The sequence below is a fragment of the Heptranchias perlo genome, chromosome 9, assembly GCF_035084215.1.
Source record: "Heptranchias perlo isolate sHepPer1 chromosome 9, sHepPer1.hap1, whole genome shotgun sequence".
Taxonomy (NCBI): domain Eukaryota; kingdom Metazoa; phylum Chordata; class Chondrichthyes; order Hexanchiformes; family Hexanchidae; genus Heptranchias; species Heptranchias perlo.
The window spans coordinates 48,241,659-48,253,743 of NC_090333.1; the positions used below are offsets into that span (position 1 = coordinate 48,241,659).

Below are 12,085 nucleotides of genomic sequence, written 5' to 3' on the forward strand. Positions count from 1 at the left end.
CAGGGCATTTTGAATATTGGACACAGACACAGTTTGAATATCGTTGAAATCTTTATTGAACTGTGAATTTTTAATGTTTAATTTTAAATATCAAGCTGGTTGTTTTTAATATTTCCCTGTAAATAGATGTTAAATTATGAATCAGCATTCTCAGTTTTCAGAAATTGTACTGTACTTGGAGTACATTATTGCACTCATTGCAGCTAATTATTTTTCTAGTTTTGTAATTTAACCATTGTTAAGATTCTGAAAATAGTTTGCAGATCGCTTTCACAGAATAGTTTAGGGTGTATCGGCCAAACTCCGTCTCCATTCCAGTCATTATTACAATGTCAGTAATCTTTTCAGTTCAGCAAGTTGAAGTAGAGGAAACAGTTCAAGCTTCAACTAATTTTGAAGTCACTGTGACTTTCATTGTCAAACTATTTCTATTTCTGATGAACAAGTTGTTTTGCATTCATTGAGATTTTTATCTTTTTAATCTATTAACCATTCAAGATTTATTTCCTTGGTTTATCACTTTCAGTGAAAAATTGAGGACACTGTAAGGTTGGGGGGGGGGTCATGCTTTAGTGTTCTCATGTCGTACTTGTTGTTTTTCCATTTTTTTTTATTTGGCACTTACAAGTAATTTACATGTTGGGTCAAGTTTACTGTAAATAACAATTTTTGTGTATTTTTGTGGGCCAATAAGTGATTTATTCTTTTTTGCCCAACTGAGCAAAAACATTTTTGTTTTGGTATAAATAAGTGTGTGTGTGTCAAACACTTCTTTAATTCTGGTGAGGATGCTGGAAGCTCGCATGTTCTACATGTAAATGTTACCTTAAACTAAACTTTGAAACTGTGTACCTAGGATCGAGAAGGCTCTGCTTATTCGCCCAAAGGAACTGGTACATTACTTAAAAATTGTAGAGGCAGCTTTTCAAAAAGGGTGTATTAATCCCTTGTGCAGTGATTACAGTTCTTTCATAAAAGGATAATGCTGTATAGTATTTTACCAATGTATATTTGATGTATATAGTTATATTTGTAAATAAATCTGGTACAGTAGCTTAGCCTGAAGTAGTTTAATGGTGCGATATTCTTAATTGTCCAGATTAATAGGAGTTATAGTGTACATCCTATACCAGTAAGCAATGCGCTATGACTTGGGTTAATCGTTCACCCTGGGCTACACTAACTAACTTAAATACAGTAGTGAATGAAGATTTCATTTCATGGGAGACCTCAGACTGGGTTTTTGGAAACTATTGTCCAGTCATTTATGCAAACACATGTGGGGGGAGGAAGCCTAAATGGTAGCAATCTATGCATTTTTTTATGATGACCTCAGTAATAGTTTTAACTCTACTTTTCTTGTAATTTACATTTTTTCAGACTTCTGAGGCACACTCATAGAATAGAAACAAGCTTTTAGTCAGTTCCCTTTAAGACTGCCTGCTGCAGGTGAGTGATTTTTATTTTACTTTTTCCCCTTTACATACTAACCATTACAAGTGGAATTATTTAAGTGTACGTAACTTAGCTCACATGCTGTACCTTCTGTGTTTTCTCATTAGATTCCAGGAGAATTTGTTGTTATTGGAGCTGCTTGATATAGATTTAGTTCAAAGGTGCATATCAGAAGACCTATCTGAATATAGTCCTATCTTTAACTCTGGCTCAACTCCAGTTAAAGTAGTAATAGAAGCACTGGTTCTAAGTTTAAAAAGCTCTTCTGGAATCTCTGCAACCATTCTGGCTTGCCAAAAATTTCCAAATTTAACCTTCCTGTTGAGATTTTGTGGTATGCTGCCTTGCAGTAAAATTGCATTGGATGGTAAGCTGTGTCTAAATTAAACCCTAGGAACATTCTGTGATCACTCTTGAGCTATTGGGTTGTCTTCACTGTGAATGAAGTGGAGTACCTTTCACTAATGAATCCACACTAAGGTATCTGCTGCAGAACATGCTGATAAGGGATTTGACTTATGGATGTTGTGATGTTGATTGCTCATCAAACTACACAATCTAGGCAGCTATTCTATTTTCAGTTGAAGAACTTTTCTGACCTTTTATCCAGTTGCTGTACAAGTGTGCTCTTTTGCATTGACCAAATTGGTCAGGCAGGCATGTGTCCTTGCATTTGCATGTATGGATTTTATAGCATTGATTTCAGTCGTTCAGCAGCACAACTGCAGAATTCATGATCTCGTGCCAAATCCAAATATTGGTTTTGTAAGGCAATTCTGTCTCCTGTAGATATGCGTAGATAACTGAACTTTTGATTTGACAGTCTTCCTTTGAAGTATCAAAAGTGATGTCTTGTTTATACTGAAATCTGGTGCTGCAGTCTGTGTTTAGTATATGAATTTACAAATGTGTATTTATACAGCTGTGTCTTCTGGCTGTCTTGTCTATACATGCATGGTGTACTTGTATGTGAGTATAATATCTGATATATGTGCAAGGGAATTACTTTTCTTGTGCTGCAAATAAAAACAGAAATCAGGTGGGGGATGACAATGTAATGGAGAATTTGAATTTGCTTTCAATTTTTTAATTGCTGGGCGTCTGAATTGAACAAACCGGCATTGATTCGGCATATATAATTTGGCCTTTTTTCATTGTGATGTAAGTCATTTTTGTTTGAGTTTCAAACCCATGCTTACTGTTAGATATCCTAAGACCAAGAAGCCCTGCATTTTATGGAACCGATCAATGTGACTAGTTCACTTGGTAAGATTTTAACGTTGGTCAATAAAGCTGATAAAATCCTAGTTTAGAACTTAAATGTATTTTATAAACATTTATTTTTAAAAAAATGCTATGCATACTGTAGCAGTACATCACTGATCACGGTCAGGAATGCATGTGCCTCATGCTAAAATCAAAGGTGTTCTTCAGAAAATATTTGTCATCTTAAAAATATTATCTACTGAACACTGCAGTCTTGTAAGGAAAGACCAGAATAGAGTTGCATTGTGTGCACTGATTGCTACCTCTCCCTGGTGGATAACTGTTGAATTACTCCTCTGTATAAAACATTTTTTTAACTGGGAACAGAAAATATACTGTAAAGCTTTGTGTTTATAATATGAAATACAGGACAGATTGATCCTTTGCTCGATTTCTTTCATTGGCTTCATTAAGGGCTAATAATAAAAAAAATTGCTTCCAGTGAAAATCCTTATGTAGGTAGAACTTTAGTCAAGAATTCTGGAGATGAGAAAATACTTTTCATTTCTCAGTAAGTTATTTCAATGTGTGCTTCTGGTAATCGGTTAGCATAATATCTATTCAATGCTCACTCTCTAAGGAAGTGCATCACCAGATAAATATCACTTTTCTCAACGGTAAGATGCACTTCACTGTCTTTGTGTAAACAAATGCTGAGCTCTCTTAATAGAAGATCTTGTTAAAGTGTTCAACCTCCCATAATGTGATACATAGCTATAAAAATAATATTCCATTGTAAAGTTACATATTGTATTTTAGTATTGCAAAAGTAATCTTCAAATTTGACCAGCTTGGAATATTTCTGCTCAGTCATACAAGATTAGGTCTGTTTAGCCATGCAAAACCTAACAATACCGTGATATATTCAGGTTAAAGAAATGCTGTAGGATAGTTCTCAAAAATCATGCTTGGGAGCTTTTCTCAAGTATCTGGTATGTCATTAAATTAAAAAGTTAAATTTATGTATGATTTGTATTATTTTTATTCCTCAACTGACTATCCCAGGTATAGTTTATTTCAAGTGAATGGAAACAAAAAACTGACTACGATAATTGCCAGATTTTGTGGAGTGTCTTGGGCAAAATCCCAAGCAGAAAAATATTGGAGCTCCCAGCATTATATAATCATGGAATTTTACAGCATAGAAGGAAGCCATTTTCCCATCGCACCTGTGCCAGCTGTTTGAGAACTATCAGCTTAGTCCTTTTTGCTATATTTTTCAAATATTTATCCACTCCTCTTTTAACAGCTGTTACGGAATCTGCTTCCACTACTGTTTCTGGTAGCTGATTCCAAGTCTTAACAATCCTTTGCATAAAAAATTCTCTGAACCTCTCCCTTCATTGTTTTGGAATGATCTAAATTTATGCCTTCTAGTTACTCACTGAGTAGTAGAAATAGTTTTTCCCTGTATACCTGATCAAAACTCTTAAGTTCAAACCCCTCTGATGGATCTCTTGTTAACCACTTATGTTCTAATGAAAAGAGCCCAAGTTTCTGTGTTAGGGACGCCAGTCATTGGGAGCTCACTATTTTGAGGGGTAGGATTTAAAGCCTTGCAGTAGCTTGAACAGGACTCTACATTAAAGAATGTTTTGCATACACACAATTTAAATAATGTTTTAGAGATCTGCAGGAAGGTACGGAGGACCCAGGTTCACTGATGAAAGTGTTAACGTGTTTCTGCATGAAGTCGGGCAGAGGAGGGAGGCACTGTTTGGCATGGAGCAATACAGGCTCGCAAGGAGAGCAGCACTGCATCAGTGGCAGGAAGTGGCCAAGATAGTCATTGACACTTCAATCACTCACACATAACAGCTCCATGCTGGAAAAAGTTCAATGACCTTACCAGGTTAGGCAAGGTAAGAGGAGCCAGCTGCACATTTTAATAATGCACTGTACTGAGCATGTTGGCCACTCACAGTAACTTCCTCCCTCACATTGTTTGACAACAAGCAATTCAAATATTTTAAATGCCCAGTAGGCAGCACCATGCCCTTTATATCCTCATCCTTCACCTGTTCCATCACTCACAGACGTACATGCAATTAACCGCACTAAAAGCCTCACGTGGAATCTTAATTGCTTGATGCATGCACCTGCAATTACACTCCTTACAAGACTGCTTAGTGAAAGCTAGATTTCACTATATTTCGTATTAACCAAAAGCAATTCTCACTTCTGCATTCTTTTATGCAGAAGACAGCCCATGATAGCAGAAAGAGAACAGCAACGTGGTGGACCCGAATTCTCTACCCTCTCATTCCCTAAGAGAAGGAAGCTGTACAAATCTTGGGGAGGGAGGCCAAATAGAATGTTGGTGATGGAGAAGTAGGAGGGCGGCTAGCGGTGCAGGTTTATGACATTCGCATCTCTCCTCATCCTACTGTACCCCGCGTTACCTGTCAGCTAACCATATCATGAAAGCCCATATCACTCCTACTGAAAATTACATTTGAACTCTGCTCCACAGAAACCCATTCTAAGCTCTCTTAATCCTGTGGATGTAGAAGAAGAACAACTTCACCCAACTGCATTTAGCACACACCACCACTCAATCTATCCCTCTCGAGCACCAGCTCAGAGACTTCTGTCCCACAGGAATTAGAAACTGAGCCAGAGGGCAGTGCACTGGGTGATGTACAGAGCATGAACGAACAGGAGCAACTGGGGTTGAAACATGAGTTGTTACTGCTTGGCTGAGACTCTGGGGAACCAGATCTCTTGGGTGTTGCTTTTAAAAGGAGGACATTTGTACAGCATTCAAATGTATGTCCAAGCACCAGAAAACGTGTCAGTCATTGTGCTGCAGATAACAAATCAAGTGGAGGGGTCCAGCATCTGTATGTGTGGTATCATGGTGGATAGATTCGCAGCATGCAACCCACCTTGGAGCATATGACGTTTTCAAAAGCTATCTGGAACAGAAGCCTCCATGACAGAGGACCTATGGCAGTCTATGCTTCCTTGGACGCTCAGACTGCTTCCATTGAGGCCTTGGGGGGCCACATTGGAGAGAATAATCTTTCAGCCTGCAAGTGATAGTTGCTGAGGTACGGTAAAGTATCTTTCAGGACTTCACTGATCTCTTACCAGGTCTGCTTTCCTGCAGAGAGGTGGCCAGATAGAAATGGGTGCACATATTGCTGTTGTGTCTCAGGGTTCCAGCACATGCATTTAATCCAAATTAAAGTAATTGTGTTTTCTTTAGTAAACTTGTTTCAAGTTCTGTTTGAATCAGAGTAGTTATCAACTAATATTTCTGTACACATTACCTCATTCAGTCAACAATATTTTGAAATTGAAACTGTTATGATCCAATTTCCCCACACAAACTCAAATGAAGATGTAAAAATTAGGGCGGTCAAGTGATGTTAAAATTTTTAATTGTGAGATTAATTTTTTTCCTCAGTTAATTTTAATCACATTTAATTGATACAATTACTGCATCTATCGCTTCCAAATTTATTAGACACATTTTTAAAAGTTTGAACAGAACCCCTTTAAATTTATGCAGTATTACTACAAACTGTTAATATATGAAGAAATGACTGGGGAAAAAAAAGTCTCCTTTTAATTAAAAATTAAAAACCTGCTAAATTCTAACACTGCCTCAGCCTGACACACTGAACTGAGCCACTGTGAAAAAGGCATCTTATCCCTTGCTGCTTGCTATAGGTTACATCACGTCAGCAAGTTTTTAAAATAAAATCATTTAATTAAACCTCAATCTTTACATTCAGAAGCTGTATAACCCATGCACCGTGGGCTTGAGTCATTCTGGGAATATGTTCGTTGCATAAACAATGTATTAAAGTCCTGCAAACTATACCTGTCCCGGGTCTAGGTTCCAATTTTATGCAACAAGCAATTTTCCTGTGCGGGCTTCCTACATATTGTCTTTTGTGCGTAATAAATAGCAAAGAATTGGACAGGTGGCGCCAAGATGGTTCGCTCCAAGCGAAGAAAAGAGCGTGTGTTTATTTGATAGTGTCACAAGCAGAAGAGGAAGTCACAGTTCAGCAAACTAAAGCTTTGGGCTGTTGGTAGACAAAAATGTATTCCTACCTAGGTACTCGCCATGTAACTTTTGCGATTAATGGGCATTAATTTTTTTTTTAAAGATTTTTGTTAACACTCATTAATTGCAGAAGTTAGCTGCAAATAATTGAGAGCCCAAGTGAATTTATTTTGTGGATTAGATGCCATTGATCATATAAAGTTCAAAAAGTATGTATAATTTGCAGTATGTATTCTGGGTCAAATTAGGCTTTGAAAGTTTTGCTAATATGCTTCAAATAGATGTCAATTATTCTGCTCCATTAACTTCAAATTAATGTCGCAAAAATCTGCATCATAATTGAAGGCTTCCATATAGCGTTGCACACATTAAAACTAATACAAGAAAAAATCATGTGCCATACCTTTCTCATTGGCTAAATAAGCACTTAAGCATACAGATTTGTTGAATATAGGTCAGAGCTGAATTCCAGAGGTGAGGTGAGAGTGACTGCCCTTGATATCAAGGCAGCATTTGACCAAGTGTGGCACCAAGGAGCCCTAATAAAATTGAAGTCAATGGGTATCAGGGGGAAAACTCTCCAGTGGCTGGAATCATACCTAGTACAAAGGAAAATTGTAGTGGTTGTTGGAGGACAATCATCTCAGTCCCAGGACATTGTTGCAGGAGTTCCTCAGGGCAGTGTCCCAGGTCCAACCATCTTCAGCTGCTTCATCAATGACCTTCCCTCCATCATAAGGTCAGAAATGGGGATGGTCGCTGATGATTGCACAGTTTTCAGTTCCATTCACAACCCCTCAGATAATGAAGCAGTTCGTGCCCGCATGCAGCAAGACCTGGACAACATCCAGGCTTGGGCTGATAAGTGGCAAGTAACATTCGCGCCAGACAATGACCATCTCCAAGAGTCTCACCACCTCCCTTGACATTCAACGGCATTACCATCGCCAAATCCCCCACCATCTACATCCTGGGGGTCACCATTGATCAGAAACTTAACTGGACCAGCCACATAAATACTGTGGCTACAAGAGCAGGTCAGAGGCTGGGTATTCTGCGGCGAGTGACTCACCTTCTGACTCCCCAAAGCCTTTCCACCATCTACAAGGCACAAGTCAGGAGTGTGATGGAATACTCTCCACTTGCCTGGATGAGTGCAGCTCCAACAGCACTCAAGAAGCTCGACACCATCCAGGACAAAGCAGCCCGCTTGATTGGCACCCCATCCACCACCCTAAACATTCACTCCCTCCACCACCGGTGCACTGTGGCTGCAGTGTGTACCATCCACAGGATGCACTGTAGCAACTCGCCACGGCTTCTTCAACAGCACCTTCCAAACCCGCGACCTCTGGAAGGACATGGGCAGCAGGCACATGGGAACAACACCACCTGCACGTTCCCCTCCAAGTCACACACCATTCTAACTTGGAAATATATTGCCGTTCCTTCATCGTCGCTGGGTCAAAATCCTGGAACTCCCTTCCTAACACCACTGTGGGAGAACCTTCACCACACGGACTGCAGTGGTTCAAGAAGGCGGCTCACCACCACCTTCTCAAGTGCAATTAGGGATGGGCAATAAATGCTGGCCTCGCCAGTGACGCCCACATCCCATGAACGAATAATAAAAAAAAAAGGTCTTCCAGAAATCACACAAAAGCAACCTTATGAAAGCCTACAGTTTCAACAATAACATCGCTACATTTATTCTTTTCAGTAGTTCAAGTTGCCATTTTTATTTCTCCCTTTCTTAGGTATATGGCTGTATGAAGAATATAAGTTAAATCCTTTTTTAAAAAAAAAATAGTATTCTGGGGGAAACAAATTACTGGACCCATAAAATTAGCCATTGTATGTTAGAAATTCCTCCAACACTATTTCTTTACACAGGGATACCCTGGTCTTTGGAGCTTGAGGCTTCAGTTCTGCTGCATTCCCTAGATCCCTGACAGAGGCTCAACCAAGCAGCAGACTCCCAGAATGTACCAATGTACACTCTGTGCACATCACACTCATGGAGTGCAACTCCCAGAATTCAGCTTAAGGCTGTCTCTTTCTTCTTCGTCTAATACAATCCTGGACAGGTGGGGAACCCACATACAAACAGGAAGTTATGCTTTGGTCTGTAAATGGCTAGTCTTGCTATTGATCATAAAGAAAAATGTATGTGCGTTAAAGATACTGATAGTTTTGATTGGACTACCAAACTTTTTTCCCACGCATGGCTGCCTGATTATAACCTGGTTATAAAGTCTACAGGAAGGATTGGGAAACTGGTAGAGGTGTAGGAGTAGCCTTAGTGATTAAAGATAAAATTACTTCAATGATGAGAGGTAAGCAGGCAGCGGAGTCTTTATGGGTAAAATTAAGAAATAGAAAAGATTTAAAACTAGTGGGAGTTGTGTATAGGCACCCTGGTAGCACTATGAAGCGGCAGAATGTATAAATGCAGAGATTAGACAAGCATGTAGCAAAGGCAGAGTGGTTTTAATGGGGGATTTTAACTTTCATGTAGATTGGGATAAGCAGATGAGCTCATGTCAGAAAGGTGTTGAATTACTTGAGTGTGTTCAGGACAGCTTTCTGCAACAATGTCCCAGAGCTAACAAGGGGGGCAGGCCATATTAGATTTAATAATGAGTAATGAGACAGATTTAGTTAACAGCCTAATGGTGCATGAACATTTATCTAATAGCAATCATAATATGTATTTGAAAGGGAGAAACCCGTATCAACTACTAAGGTTCTAAATTTAGGTAAGGCCAACTTCAACGGGATGAGACAGACACTATCCACTGTAAACTGGGCAAATCTGTTAATGGGTAAAATGACAGAAGATCAGTGGGAGGTGTTCAAAAAAGAATTTAACGTGATGCAGAAGCAGTTTATATCCCTACTTGCCAAAAAAAAAGCCATGGACGACAAAAGAGGTAAGGGACAACATAAAACAGAAAAGAAAAGGTATACAAAAATGCAAAAAAAAAGTGCAGGTCCTGGCGACTGGGAGAGATACAAAGAACAGCAAAGGGTGACAAAACAGATAGTAAGAGCTACAAAAAGGGAGTATGAAAAGAAACTTGCAAAGGATATCAAAATTAACACACACAATTTTTACAATTATATTAGGAAAAAGAGGGTGGTCAAGAGCAATGTGGGCCCCTTTGAAAACTGATAATGGTGATATAGTAAATGAAAATAAGGAAATGGCGGACATGCTAAGTAATTACTTTGCGTCAGTATTTACAGTAGAGGAAGTGGAAAACCAAGGAAACTAATTTTGAATCAGGGCGGGAACCCACCTTAATTAACACAAGCAAGTAAGCAGTAATGAAGAAAATAATGGCATTAAGGAGTGACAAGTCCCCAGGACCAGATGGTTTACATTCCAGGGTTTTAAAGGAAGTAGGTGAAAATATTGCAGATGCCCTAACTATAATCTTCCAAAGTTTTCTCGATTCAGGAACCATTCTTTAGATTGGAAAATTGCACACGTCACTCCACTATTTAAGAAAGGTGAGAGAGAGAAACCAGGGAATTATAGAACAGTTAGCCTAACATCTGTTGTCGGGGAAATTACTAGTCTATAATTAAGGATAGAGTGACTGAACACCTTAAATTTTCAGCTGATCAGAGAGAGTCAGTATGGATTTGTAAAGGGCAGGTCATGCCTGATTGATTTTTTTTCTGAAGAGGTGACTAAAGTAGTGGACAGGGGAATGTCTATAGATGTTATGTAATATGGACTTCCAGAAGGCATTCAGTAAAGTCCCCCACAAGAGACTGTTAGCTAAAGTTGAAGCTCATGGAATTGAGGGCAAATTACTGAACTGGTTGGGAAATTGGCTGAGCGGAAGGAGACGGAGAGAAGGGATAATGTGCAGGTACTCAAATTTGCAAGATGTGACTAGTGATGTCCCTCAGGGATCCGTGTTGGGGCCTCAACTATTCACTGTATTTATTAACTACTTAGATGACAGGATAGAGAGCCGCATATCTAATTTTGCCGATGACACAAATATAGGCAGCATTATAAGCAGTGTGGTTGGAAACATAAAATTAGAGATATTAATAGATTAAGTGAAATGGGCAAAACTGTGGCAAATGGATTTCAATGTAGGCAAGTGTGAGGTCATCCACTTTGGACCTAAAAAGGATAACTCAAAGTACTTTCTAAATGGTGAAAAGCTCGAAACAGTGGAGGTCCATGTTAATAGATCATTAAAATGTCAGGGACAGGTACAGAAAATAATCAAAAAGGCTAATGGAATGCTGGCCTTTATATCTAGAGGACTAGAATACAAGGGGGATAGAAGTTATGCTACAGCCATTAGACCACACCTGGAATACTGTGTTCAGTTCTGGGCACCGCACCTTAGGAAGGATATATTGGCCTTGGAGGGAGTGCAGCGTAGACTTACTAGATGTGGACTCCAAGGGTTAAATTACGAGGAGAGATTACACAAACTAGGGATGTATTCCCTGGAATTTAGAAGATTCTGGGGTGATTTGATCGAAGTTTTCAAGATATCAAGGGGAACTGATAGGGTAGGTAGAGAGAAACTCTTTCTACTGGTTGGGGTGTCTAGGACTAGGGGACATAGCCTAAAAATTAGAGCCACGACTTTCAGGAGTGAAGTTAGGAAACACTTCTACACACAAAGGGTGGTAGAAGTTTGGAGCTTTCTTCCTCAAACAGCAGTTGATGCTATCTCGATTGTTAATTTTAAATCTGAGATTGATAGATTTTTGGTAGCCCCATATCCCTTAATACCTTTGGTTAAGACTGGTCTATGGAGTTAGGACACAGATCAGCCATGATCTCATTGAATGGCGGAATGGGCTCGTGGGGCTAAATGGCCTACTCCTGTTCTAATGTTCCTATGTTCCAGTATAGCTCAACAGTATACCAAGGTCCCCCTTTAGCAGCATAGACAGAAATCCCAAAATGTAACAATAATGTTAATCTAATTTTGTGAAGTATTCCTTTCATAGTTAACTTCACAAAAAAAATTGCATATAAATGTCTTTTTTAAAAGTGTGTGTATGTATTATTTATTTATATGTATGTGTGTATGTATATTATATACACACACACTCAATTTAATGTGTAATAAGTTGTGCTCATCACATTGGTCATTCTGATCCTCTATTGTACTGCTGCCACTTGTGCCGATTATGTCCTGCACTCAGCAACTATTTTACATCAACACAACAATTTAAGCCTTTAATGTAGTAAAACGTCCCAAGGTGCTTCACGAGCGTTATCAAACAAAATTTGACATTGAGCCACAGAAAGGAGGTATTATGACAGGTGACCAAAAGTTTGGTCAAAGGGGTAGG

The 12,085-nt window shown here is 39.0% G+C and overlaps 1 protein-coding gene across 4 annotated transcripts in view; it reads left to right on the forward strand.

Annotated features, from left to right (window-relative positions):
* Window positions 1–12,085, forward strand: part of LOC137325356 (guanine nucleotide-binding protein G(I)/G(S)/G(O) subunit gamma-12) — a 122,024-nt gene that overhangs the window by 31,614 nt on the left and 78,325 nt on the right. For all 4 annotated transcript variants that reach the window (XM_067990351.1, XM_067990350.1, XM_067990354.1 and 1 more), the window contains one exon: window positions 1,381–1,449. The gene's annotated coding sequence lies outside the window, so the exon portion shown is untranslated. The remainder of the gene's footprint in view (window positions 1–1,380; window positions 1,450–12,085) is intronic.